This window comes from Cuculus canorus, chromosome 5, assembly GCF_017976375.1.
Source record: "Cuculus canorus isolate bCucCan1 chromosome 5, bCucCan1.pri, whole genome shotgun sequence".
Taxonomy (NCBI): Eukaryota; Metazoa; Chordata; class Aves; order Cuculiformes; family Cuculidae; genus Cuculus; species Cuculus canorus.
The window spans coordinates 3,615,301-3,628,353 of NC_071405.1; the positions used below are offsets into that span (position 1 = coordinate 3,615,301).

A 13,053-nucleotide genomic window follows, 5' to 3' on the forward strand; every position below is an offset into this window, starting at 1 on the left:
GAAGCTCCGTCAGGGGAGGTTCAGGTTGGATATCAGAAAAAAATTCTTCACAGTAAGAGTCATCGGGCACTGGAACAGCTGCCCAGGGAGGGGGTCGAGTTGCCTTCCCTGGAGGTGTTTAAGGAACGGGTGGATGAAGTGCTGAGGGACATGGTTTAGGGAGTGTTAGGAATGGTTGGACTCAATGATCCAATGGGTCCTTTCCAACCTTGTGATTCTGTGATTCTGTGATTCTGTGAAATTTGGGTGCTGCTAATTGACCTATTCAATGGTCTCAGCTGGTGTGACTCAGTGACTTCCACTCTTTTTGAATGGGTGGATACGCAACTTTTTCTGGTTATTTTGAATCTAATGATTATGCTTTTCCTAATTTCTTTTCACAGGTCTGCCTGTTAGTCTGCAGACGGAAATTCACACGTCCACAGTGACCATAGTATTGAATTTCTCTGTATCTGTGGTCTTTCTCGAGGTGCCTGGTAATCAACAACTTTCTTCTGTCTCTTTGTTGAGCAATTCCAGTGTAACAATTGTAATGAATCATCCATTTTGTATAGATCTCAATGACTGGTTGGGCTTATTTTCATATGAATACACACATCCCATAGTACTGCTTGATAGCTAGAAGCAAAATGTGGTCATATGTTCTGCAACCATGATACGATTGCATTTTTGTCTGTATTTTTTGGCTCTTCTTGGTTCTGTCACCACCATTGTCAGACGCAATGGACTAATTGCCCGTCAGATGACAGGAAAACGTGCAATTCCTTGAAAGTGGAATTTGGCTTATATATATAGGAATGGAGCAAGCAGTGCGTTTATAGGATCATAAAATGGTTTGGATTGGAAAGAACCTTAAAGCCCATCCATGGGCTTTTCCAACCCCCCTGCCATGGGCAGGGACACCTCCCACTGGATCAGGTTGCTCCAAGCCCCATCCAACCTGGCCTTGAACAGCTCCAAGGGATGGGGCAGCCACCATTTCTCTGGGCAACCTGGGCCAGGGCCTCCCCACCCTCACAGCAAACATTTCTTCCTGACATCTCATCTAACACCCCGCTCCCCGTTTCTCAGCTTAAAACCATTTCCCCTTGTCCTATCCCTGCACTCCCTGATCCAGAGCCCCTCTCCAGCTTTCCTGGAGCCCCTTTCAGCACTGGAAGCTGCTCTAAGTTCTCCCTGGAGCCTTCTCTTCTCCAGGCTGAACAACCCCAACTCTCTCATCCTGTCCTCACAGCAGAGGTGCTCCAGCCCTCAGACAACCTTTGTGGCCTCCTCTGGACTTGTTCTAACAGCTCCACGTCCTTCCTGTGCTGAGGACTCCTCTACAATTGAACACAAGGCTCCAGGTGAGGTTTCATGAGAGCAGAGCAGAGGGGCAGAATCCCCTCCCTCACCGTGCTGGTCACACTTTTTGGATGCAACCTAGGTTATGGTTTGTGGGCTGCAGCACACATTGGTGGCTCATGTTGAGCTTCTCATTCACCAGCACCCCCAAGTCCTTCTCTTCAGGGCTGCTCTCAACTCATTTTTCTCCTTTACCATCTCCTGCAAAAGCACATACTATCTTACAAACCTTCTTTTTGGGACCTTATTTTGTTCCACATTTAAGCAACTCAGTAGAATCCTCCTTCAGGGCAGGAACACCAAACCCTGTTGCAGTGCAAGTATTGCTGCAGTTGTAATTAGTGTAATAACAACTATTGTGCTAGCTATTATAAGAAATATTAACAGTGGGACTCTGGTTTAATTATGATAGTCCTCATGCATCTGGTGGTTTTACCCTCTCCTTTTCTGAAGCTCTTACAGCTTGCTTTCATTTTATTGCCAGTCTTCTCGAACCGGTTATTGCCCAAACTGGTACATTTGCAGGGTATTTTCCTGTCAAATAAACAAAAAAAAACCCCCAGTGGTTAATTTCTATTATTCCTCTCTGCTCTTTCTCTAGCAAAAACCACAGATTTGCTCCTCCTCCCACAGTCCCACAACTTCCTGTTTAGTAGGAAACTTGATTAACTTGTTGGCTCCGTCTGTCTTGGAGCTCTTGATTTTATTAGGAAGAAAATCATTTGTTCTGCTTGCACAAGAGCCGGGAAGAATTGTTCACAGTCAGGTGTTTCAGATGCAGCTTTTAACTCGAGTTAGCTTGGGACAAACTGCCATGGGGGCAATTCCTGGAGAAGACACCATGCCTTGATATTTCCGTGGACTTACCAAGCTGAGATAAACTCAGTTAGGCAAACGGATGTGGTCACTTGGGGGGCACAAGGCTTGCTTTAGTTTCTAGAAAAGTGCAAGCGTGTTGCAGTAAGTCAACACTGAAGGCTTTTCGGTCCGATTTAAATCATAGAATCGCAGAACCATAGAATGATTTGGGTTGAGAGGAACATTAAAGCTCATCCAGTTCCACCTCCTGCTGGATCTGGTTGCTCCAAGCCCCACCCAACCTGGCCTTGAACACCTCCAGGGATGGGGCAGCCAGACTACCCCTCGCTAGCAGTGAGATATGAATCTCACAGTTGTGTCTTACCTCTGTTGGAGCTCCAGCCAAGGGCCTGGAGGGGTTTGACCATATTGTTTTCGGTCTTGCTTTCCTTAGCTGCCTGGTTCGTAGCAATGAGCTGTGGCAAGGAGCTGGAGGTACTGACGGTGTTTGGCACAGAGGAGGAATCTGATAGCTTTACACTTCTTGAGAGCAGCTCTAGTTCCCTAGGCTTCAAATCAGAGACTTTATTTTGATGGAAGAATTATTCCCAGGTTTGGTAGGCCTTGAGAAAACTTTATCTAAAAGTCACATTGTCACCCTACAAGAAAAAACTGATTTTTTAAATAATTCTTGGGATGTTCTGGATACAATTTCTTTTTACCTCTTTTGCTGTTGGGCTATGATAGGCTTCTGCTACAAAAATCCCCAAAGTGGTAAAGAAGGCTTTTGGGGTGGGAATGTACATCCATGTATGTTGAATTGTGTGGTCCACGTAACTCCTGCACATCCATAGCTAAGTGCCATTTCTGTATTCGTTACAGGAAGGGCTAAAACTTTTAAAACAGAACCAGGCAGAGGTATTATTTTAGCAGAAAGCTTTTACATTGATGTGCTGATGTTTGCAAATATTCCTGTAAGGATAAACGTCTCTGAAGGAGTCAGTTCTAAATAAATAAATGCTGCAGCAGAAGAGGAATACCCTGACTGGGTGTACTCTAGCAGTTGGGGTTCACGGGATGAAATGTGTTACAGATCTTCCTAAAATGAAGCGTTGACAGGCGTTAACTGCAGACTGTCTTTTCTTAATCATCATCTCAGTAATCTGAAAAGGTGGAGAAGGGAACATCTTAGTCTCTTCTGGGTGTAGACCTAAATTAGCACGAACGTCCCCAGTGCTTGTCAGGAAGTGTGTTCTCACCAACGCTCTGTAGTTAGGCTACCGTATGGTGTAAACATTTAATGTGATGGAATATGTTTGCTGCTTCCAGACTGAGTTTGACATTTTTGTTTAATTCACCATAGCCGTGTGAGGGAAGCACACGCTTCAGACGAATTCCACTGCTGTTATTATTGCTGTGCACTGTTGCAGAGGCAACACGTCTAATTAGAGACTATCTCCACATTAGGCTCGGCAGCCAAAATAAACTTCTAGGAGTTGCACGCTGGATACCTTTTATCTCCACTGTGGCGGTGGGCTGCCTTTCCAGCAAGTACAATCACAAACACACATGGAGACCAAAGGAATAAAGATTTTGGTGGGGTGGTATTCGGTTACCATTGCTCAGCATCACATTGGAAAACACCATCCAGTGAGGTTTCTTGTGCCCGTGACTCTCCAGGAATATTGAGAGGGAAGATGTTTCAGCTTGAGGAAAGGTTAGGAGCTGGGGTATGTAAGAGCATGGTGAAAAAGAGAGTATTTGTGGAGAAGCCATGCAGGAGTGACATACGGGAGTCTCATGTATAGATCTTGTGGTCTTGAGCTCCAAAGCAATAAACCAACTTGTTTCCGGACATCTCACAGAATCACAGAATCACAGAATCACAAGGTTGGAAAGGACCCACTGGATCATCGAGTCCAACCATTCCTAACACTCCCTAAACCATGTCCCTCAGCACTTCATCCACCCGTTCCTTAAACACCTCCAGGGAAGGTGACTCGACCCCCTCCCTGGGCAGCTGTTCCAGTGCCCAATGACTCTTACTGTGAAGAATTTTTTTCTGATATCCAACCTGAACCTCCCCTGGCAGAGCTTCAGGCCATTCCTTCTTGTCCTGTCCCCTGTCCCTTGGGAGAAGAGCCCAGCACCCTCCTCTCCACAACCTCCTTTCAGCTTCACCAAGATGATGTCCAACAGAGGCATGGAGGGCACCCACATTGCTGGTCGTGGTGCACGCTACCTGTCTTCAGCCAAAGGTATTTTCTGTACCACGACTTGCAAGGGACAGCTGCATTGGGAATGGGTTTTCCAGAGTGTCTCAGAGGGAGCTACAAATGTAGCACTGAAGTCAAGTGTGATACCAGAGTTCATCCTCTACACCAGCTTTGATTTTTGCTATCCCATTGAGTCAGGCACAAAGGAAAACAAGCTTTCATTGGGTGGAAAAATGTTGCATAGCAGGAGAGTAAAACGTAGCTTTGGATGATGAAAATGAAGACCAATGTGGTTCCTGGGCCTCCTAACGCCCTGTGAGAAGAAACAAAATCCCTTAGCAGCCCAGCACAGCTTGAAATACGGTCCTAGTGCCATTTTATGTGGGGGCTTCGTTATTCCTCCATCATCAGAACCGATTGCAGTGACACCTCTGGAGCTGGGCAGACCTCACCCTGTGCTGAATTCCTTTCCGCTGAGGCGTGCCAGCAGCCCACCACACGCTCCAGATGTTGCTGCTCTCTGAGAAACGAGAGCTTAATAAACCAGACTCACCCTTCCTCCTGGGGTGAACCCAAAGACAGTCAGATATGGAAAATTCATTACTCAGTACCATGAACAATGTACTTGGTCAAAGAGCGATGGTGCCAGCACTTTGTCTTAATAGAAGAGAAAGCCGAGAAGAGCAGTACGAGAATCCAAGCTGGCAGCAGCCAGCGACTTCAACATACATTGAAAACTATCCATGAAAGAGCATACTTAAACCAAGAGAAAAAGCCCAGAGGTATATTTAGACAAACCGAAAAGAAGCAAGAATAGGGGAAAAAAAAAGTGTTTCTGTGTGGCTTTAATAGGTTACATTTTTCCCAGTCTGTATTTCACTTGAGTTTGTTTTATTGGCTTATCACGAGCACATGGACTACAAAAACATACACATGCACAGAACTGCAAAAAGATTCTCTTGTTTTGCACTTCCAGGGCCCGGCTTTACCATTGCCCAGAAGCGCTGGAGCTCTGCTTCTGTCTGGTTTTGGCCATCAGTGAGGGTTTGAGCAGAGGTGGGTGTTGGACTGACTCTGGATACTTCTGTGCACAGCCTTGTGTGCGCACAACAGCACTGGTTTTGCGAAGCTAAATGGCTCTACTGTTGGTTCATTGTTTTCTTCTCTGCTTTGTTTTCCTGGTCTCGTCCTCCCATCCTACACAAATCAGGAGACTTCCTTCCTTATGAGAGCCTGTAGAGTCAGGAAACGCAGCATCCCCACTTTGCTGGGATAGGGTGGGTCGGGATAGATGTAGTAACTTACCGAAAATCACACTGGAAGAGTGTGTCTAAGTTAAGAATTGCACCCAGGATCTCATGTCTTCCTCTTGCAAAAGCATTCTGCTGACATGCTGAGCCCTCTCTTCACGGGGCTTCGCTCTGCGCAGTCCCACTTCAGGTCCCAGCAGAGCTTCAGGGATTAAAATGCCGTTCTCATCCAGACTGGCAAGTGCTCTTGGCACCCTTCGTCATGGGGAAGTAATTTGACGTTGAAATAAATGGACTTCTTATTACTGGGATGGTGACCAAGATTGGAAGAGAGGGTAGGGGACATTGGTCTGGATCCAAGCATTGTGTCCTTGGGTGCAATGCCCCACAGACACGGAGTGACAACATTTCTCCGTGAAGGGTCTCATTAGCTACTAGGACTCGATTTTTGGTGAGCTGCTACTCAGTAGAAAGTGCCAGAAACTGGCCCAGAATAACCTTCCTCCCTCCAATTTCTTCCTCCCTGTAGCTGCAGGAGATTTTCTGCACCCCCATTCTGCATGGCTAAGCCTGGGCCCCAGGAGACCGGCGCTGTGCGCATCCCGAGCTCAGCACCAGCCCATAAATCTCTCTGCTGAGTCCAGGCAGTGAAATGTGAACAAAGGAAACCACCATGCGGTGCGGGGGTAGGGTGGGGAATTGCTCTGGCACCCTCCTTGCTCGGAAAGAAGTGAGAAAACATGGCTTTGTGTGGCTGTTGTTGTAGTTGTTGTTTTATGGTTTCTACAGATGCTTCCAATAAAAGGATTGTGAAACTATTCCCATCGGTGCCCTGTCCTCTGCCCACAATAGCGATGGAGAAGATTGCTGGATTTCCATCAGCAGAACAATCTGAGCATGAACTCTACTTCTACAGTTTAAGAAAGCTTCTCCATTCACTGCTTGCCAAAGAAACAGGTGATATTTTTTTAAGCGTTTTTGTTTGGAGATTGGCAAGTGAGCATTGTAATGAACTGCAACCCAAATGCTTGTGTCGAAATACTTCTGTTAATATCACCTTCCTTCCTGGTCTGTGATTTGCTGTTTATTTTTAAGTCTTCTAGGGCTTAAACTATGGTCTTTGGCTACACTGATATTTGTAGCTTCCTGGCGTGTCCCGGGAAAATGGGTGAGACCATGGCAGACCAGTCCCTGGGGAAGGTGTTGAGCATAGATGTTGAGGTGCTGCACTGCTGGTCAACCCTTCCTGGGAACAACAAAGGACAGCGCTGTGGTTTCAAGATAAATGCTTGTCCGGGGTGAAAACCCCATTTTCATTTAAGATGAAAAACGGATAAACAACAAACGGTGGATGATACATTCAATCCATAAAACACCATTCTCGGACACAGCTCTTAGGGAACTCGTAATTGCTGTTATCGAATGGATTTTGGAGTGGTTAAACCAACATTTGGGCATGCAATAGCTTTTCTGCGAAACATGGCATTTTTTTCCAGTATGTTCCATTCTAAATGCACTCATTTTATAGTTGAAATGATGTTTTCATTCTCTGGTTCCTCTGCCTATGCTTGGGATTGAGGGTCCCAGCTCTCAACAACGCTTCTGCAGGCTTCTTCAATGAGGTTGCAGAGATGTTGCTGATATGGCCATGACTTGGATGGTGTGGAGTTCAGAAGAGCTTGAGCAGCAAGGGCTTTGTCTATAAAGGAAGGAAAATAGCCTGGAAACACAGCTCAGCTCTGTCTCTGGGGCTGGACTGCTGCACACAGAGACAGAAATGAGACCTGATATCTCCTTGCTGAGATCGAAGCAAACATTTGCTTCTTCAGGTTTGTCCCTTTTCACGAGCACACATGTGGTCTCCTACCATTTCTCAGCAGATATGTGGCATCTTGCTCAGCCGTTCGAAGATCTGAGTGCTAAAATATTAGAAAAAGAGATAAATAATTTAAAGAAAACAGAACAATATAAAAAAGGGGAAAAGAAAACACAGAGATCACAGCAGGATCTCAGGGGCTCGTGTTGGAGTGGACAGGCATGACAAGGGCACATTTAGTAATTGGCTGTTCTTTACATCACAGGGCAGAAATATGAAAAATATGAAATATGTAGCAGGGCTGGATAAGAAGGAAAATGTAATAAGAGTAGGACAAAGAATGCCACATGCTCCAACCACATCTGAACTTGGCAGCAGCAGAGCAGGGAAGACCATGTAAATCCTAGAAGCATGTTAAAAGCATTTTCACCCCACAAAGACTGACACGCATGAGAAGTATCTTTTCAACAATGTCAATCAAGAGCCTGGAGAAATAATTTCCTAATATACTGCCTAGCAGGCCAACACGACTGGTTGGAACAACGTTCACATCTTGAAATGGGAGTTAATTTGCAATAGGTTTGTAACAGGGGCAAAGAAGTGTGAAGACGTAAAGCCTGCGTGAACAAGCCTGCGTGTCATTGCTGAATTTAAATACAGTTAGCAAAGAGAGATTTCATCAAGGGGCCCAAGGAAAACACAACAGCAGAAGGAAAGCACGTGAAAATGAAGCACAGACAATAACACGTGAACCCAGACCAAGGGGTGCGGTAGAAAATGCCATAATGAGAAAAGCTCTGGATATTCTCTAAGTCACGTCCAAAGGAAATTATTATCCAGGTGAGATATCCAGTGCTGGTGTGTGCAATGGGAATCAGCTCAGTGCACCAGTGGGAGTGGGGTAAGACTGGACTCAGCAGCGCAGAGCCACGGTGGCCGGGACCCCTGTGCCTGCCCTGGCTCCCAGCTGTGCCCAGGCTGAGCGAGCCTTCCTCCCACCAAGGTGTATTAGCTGAGCCCTGACTTTTGCAGGCAGCGTGGTCGTCGTTCGGATGTCTCTTTGGCCTGTCCTTTGTGTACTGTAGACATGCCAAGATCTGCAAAGACTTAGCTACACTGCTATTGTTTCCTTTAAAAAAAAATATACTGTCTAATTTATTGAATTAAGAGGTATGTATTATTTTGCCTTAAAGGGGATATGGCGAAATGTTAGCATGTTAATTTATTCATATTTTATTTGGCTGTTGCAGCAGGAAATACTAAAATATCTTCCTGAAAAAAAAAGATATTGTAAGACACTCATGGACAGGGCAAGAGATTTTAATCTTTTTTACCCATGTAGGTCTCTGTCAGCTTCTGCACGATGGAAAACTTTGGCTTAGAAATAGTTTCTGGAACCACTTCCACCCAAAGGTCTGCGGAGCATAACTTGGTAACCGCTGTGTCTAGGAAGGAGGTAAACGCTGCTGTCAGGATCGGTGGGAACTGTCTGTGGATGCAGGACAGAAATGCAGAGGAAACATTGCTCCTTCTTCTTGCTCCTGCCAAAATGGATGTAGGAAGTCAAGCTGAGTCTGCTAGAGAGAGCACAGGATGGTGCTGCCCACACCCATTACTTGCTTGTGCTTGATGCTTGTGGACTAAGGAAATTTCCAGCAGAAGGAATGGGGGTGAAGACCTGGACTATCACAGCTGATTCTACCGCTGGCTTTAGGGAAGATCCTGCACCTCCCTGTGGTTAACTTCCTCCTACGCTTTCTTTTGCCTGTTAAAATCGTCAGAGCTTTGGAGGAGGAACCGTGCTGTGCACCATACCGATGCCCAACATGAAGCCTATTGGGACAGCTGCTCTCCCAACCACCCACCAAACAGCTGAATTCCCCAGCAAAGACAAAGGCTTATTTATGCTCGTCCCTCTTAAAAGTACGTATATTTTAGTCCTGCAGGATTTACTGGCAATAAAGTTTTCTTCTGAGATTCCTAAATCACGAGGTACTTAGGCTCTCCAGACCGTGATGCCCATGGACAATATTTGCACTGTAGCCTGACACATCTTTCTGCTTTAAAATAACAGAAAAACATGTGGCTGGGACCTGCTACCCTGTGAAGACTTTAAATCACCTGCTTTTTTTTCTTCTTTCTCCAGAGGGGCAGGTGCAGCTCAGATTATCTGCAAACTCTTTTATTACTCCACAACGCGGGCTTTAATGCGCTTAGAGATGCCTTCATTCATTCCTATACTCCTGAGTATTTTTGAGTAAACATTTTTCATCTGTGGCAAAGCCACTTTGTTTGTTGTGTTTTGTCATGTCAGAGCAGGCTGTGATTAGACACTGAGATGAGACTACTAAAGATTTTCAGATGTTTTTTATTTCCTCAGCGAAGAGCTGGATTTGAACCAAAGCTCTGAGGTGAAAGGGTGATGTGTAATATATAGAGACATCTGAAATAAAATAATGTAATGTTTTTAATATTTAAGAAGAAAAAGGCAGCAGTAAAACATTGTGGAAGGAGGAAAACATGAATACCTATATATTTTAATTTTAAATGCATGCAGATGTTGAATTTTAATCAGAGCATGTCAGAATCTAACTGTAACAAAGGCAAAAATGTGAGATCTGTTTTCTTGAATTGCTTCCATATTTTGTGCTCCAGATTTTTATTACATATAGCACTGCATCATCATATATTTATGTAAAGTGCCAGCATCCATTGACTTGGTATAAGCCTGATGGTTAGCATATAAAACACTTTAGAGTGAAAAGTATATTCTTTCTCTCAGTATGTACAGTATATTTTATACTATACACGCCTTCTTGCCTTCTTGCACAGTGGCAGCGTTCGTTTTCACTGCTCGGTAGGTCTGGCGTTTCTTTTGGAACTTCCTACTTCTTTTCCCAGCTCCAGAGGACTTCGCTGGTAAAGACCTTGGCCTGGGCTTCTGCTCATGAGAAGCAGATCTGGGGACAGGGGGAAGGCGAGATGGGCTCTGCATTTTCAAGGGAGTGACAAATGCTGGGCTTGGATAACTGGGACAGATGGAAGATGTAGAAGTCAGGCATGATTTTGTCCTTTCTGGGATCATGTTTGCAGCAGGGCATCATGAGAGGGGCTGGAGACTAGAGACAGCAAGGAACAACCTTAGGTGCCATTCTAGCAAAGGAGGTCAGATGTGGTGCACTTATGCTCCATTCTAGACTAGACATAAGGAAGAAACTCTTCACACTGAGGGTGGGGGGGCCCTGGCCCACATTGCCCAGAGCAGTGGTGACTGCCCCATCCCTGGAGGTGTTCAAGACCAGGTTGGATGGGGCTTGGAGCCCCTGATCCAGTGGGAGGTGTCCCTGACTGTGGCACAGAGAATTGGAACTGGATGGGTTTTAATGTTCCTTCCAACCCAAACTGTTCTGTGATTCTGATCCTGGCAGCAGGAAAGCCAGTGGCATCTTAGGAAATAACTGCCTTGGTAAGAGCTGAAGGAAGAAGTTCCACAGTAGGAATACTTGAGCTGGCAGAGTAGGACAACCCCAGCACCGAGTATGAGAATCATAGAATAGAATGTCCTGAGTTGAAAGGGACCCACAAGGATCATCAAGTCCAACTCCTCTCTGTGCACAGGACAACCAGCTGAAGCAAAGCTGTCCTGGGAGCCCCAGATTGTGAGGGACAAGTCAGCCCATCCATGGTAGGCACTGGTACGTGCGCAGGTCAGGGCAGCTTGGACCAGGCTGATGCTGTTGTCCAAAACCTCTCCACTGTTCAGGATGCCCTGCAGCTCTCTGGGGGGGTCTGCATCGGAGCTGCTTCCTTTTTTGGTGTCTTTACTGGATTGCTTTTCTTCAATGAATAGATTTTTTTTTTTCATAGCTCTTCTCACGCCTTCAGCTCCTGGAGTGAAACACGTGACCCTTCTTTGCTGATGTTTTTCCTAAAACAGTGATGTTTGCAGAGTGTCTCTCAAGAGCTGCAGCTCCTGCTGGTCTTGGCTGCCAACTGCTCTGTCCAGGGAGCCTCCAATCCTGGAGCTGAGGACCAGAAGCACAGCCTGGGCTGGGAGAGGAGAAGGGCAGCTCCGTGTGGTGCTCGTGCTCTGGGTTTTGGCAGAGGGTTCCGTAAGTTTAGAGTAGCAGAGAGACATGCCCAAGGTTAAAAATTAATCACAATATATTGAGCAGCCTTTATTCCACCTGCCTTATTTAACTGACCTGCTGCAAACACTCTCCCAGGGTCATACACCTTTTCCTGTCCTTTTTGTGGATATTCCTATTTGTGGATATTTCTTATTCGTTGGAAACTCTCCTGGTTCAACTGTGTTTGGTCATTCCCCCTAATCCCTCACCATCTGTTGGAAGCAGTTGCACTTGATAGGAGATGTCCTCAGAAAGCTATTTCAGGTTTCCGTGTCAGGTGAGATGTACGGCATGCGAGGTGGGATGTCCCTGTGAAGGTTTTGCATCACGCAGTGTTCCCATGGAAGAGTTATTTCCACCAAAGTCCTCATCCTTAGTGATGTAGCTGTGGGGCAATAGGAGATACCACTCGCAGGTTCAGTGCTTTCCCTTTCATCTCTTAATGTGTCCTTTTTGTTCTTGGGATTTCCTGCCTCCCTCTTACAGCACCACGAGCAGGATTCAGGAGTGCTGTGTTTGCTTTAATAGATGCTGTGAGGATGACAGATGAGAGTGGGGTTTCTGACCCTTTATTAGGAGCTATTGATATTATCAGAGATCCAGGACAAACAGAAGGGCTAGTCCAAAGGCTAGATTCAGAAAAGCCTCTGTGTACCTCACTTCTAACACTCTGCATCGTCGAGACCTTATCAGCTCTAAACAAACACCCACATGCCTTTGGCTTTCTGGCCAGGAAGGCTGATCCTCTGCTCTCTGGGGTTTTTGCACCAATCCCCTCTGCAGAGCAGGCAGAGACAGAGTGTGGCAGCCCTAAAGAGATGTCCTAATCACAGGACTGGTCACTGGCAATATGAGTTCTGCCTTCGTGCAAGAGCTAGACAAAGGCTTCCAAATCAACTTTGGGAGCTGTTGATCTAAAGCTCAGGGATTTTCATCCCCTCTGAACTTTGCCTACAGCCTTTTTTTGTCTCCCGCCAAACCATCAGCTTTTCTTTCTCTTCTGGCCTGCGTAATAGCCTGAGCTACTTGACTCTAAACCTGACTTCAATTCAATGGTATCACAGAATCACCAGGTTGGAAAGGACCCATTGGATCATCGAGTCCAACCATTCCTAACACTCCCTAAACCATGTCCCTAAGCACCTCATCCACCCGTTCCTTAAACACCTCCAGGGAAGGCGACTCGACCCCCTCCCTGGGCAGCTGTTCCAGTGCCCGATGACTCTTTCTGTGAAGAATTTTTTTCTGATATCCAACCTGAACCTCCCCTGGCGGAGCTTCAGGCCATTCCCTCTTGTCCTGTCCCCTGTCACTCGGGAGAAGAGCCCAGCTCCCTCCTCTCCACAACCTCCTTTCAGGCAGTTGTAGAGAGCAATAAGGTCTCCCCTCAGCCTCCTCTTCTCCAGGCTAAACAACCCCAGCTCTCTCAGCCGCTCCTCGTCAGACGTTCTCCAGCCCCTCACCAGTTTTGTTGCTCTTCTCTAGACACGCTCCAGAGC

At 46.2% G+C, this 13,053-nt stretch overlaps 1 long non-coding RNA gene across 2 annotated transcripts; it reads left to right on the forward strand.

Annotated features, from left to right (window-relative positions):
- The first annotated feature begins 382 nt into the window (after positions 1-382).
- Positions 383-9,067, forward strand: LOC128852308 (uncharacterized). Of its 2 annotated transcripts, XR_008450055.1 has the most exons (5): positions 383-476; positions 5,335-5,414; positions 6,398-6,565; positions 7,690-8,264; positions 8,767-9,067. It is a non-coding gene; the product is annotated as an uncharacterized LOC128852308 (long non-coding RNA). The 2 variants fall into 2 exon arrangements; XR_008450054.1 differs by having other exon boundaries at positions 6,398-8,264.
- The last annotated feature ends 3,986 nt before the right edge of the window (positions 9,068-13,053 follow it).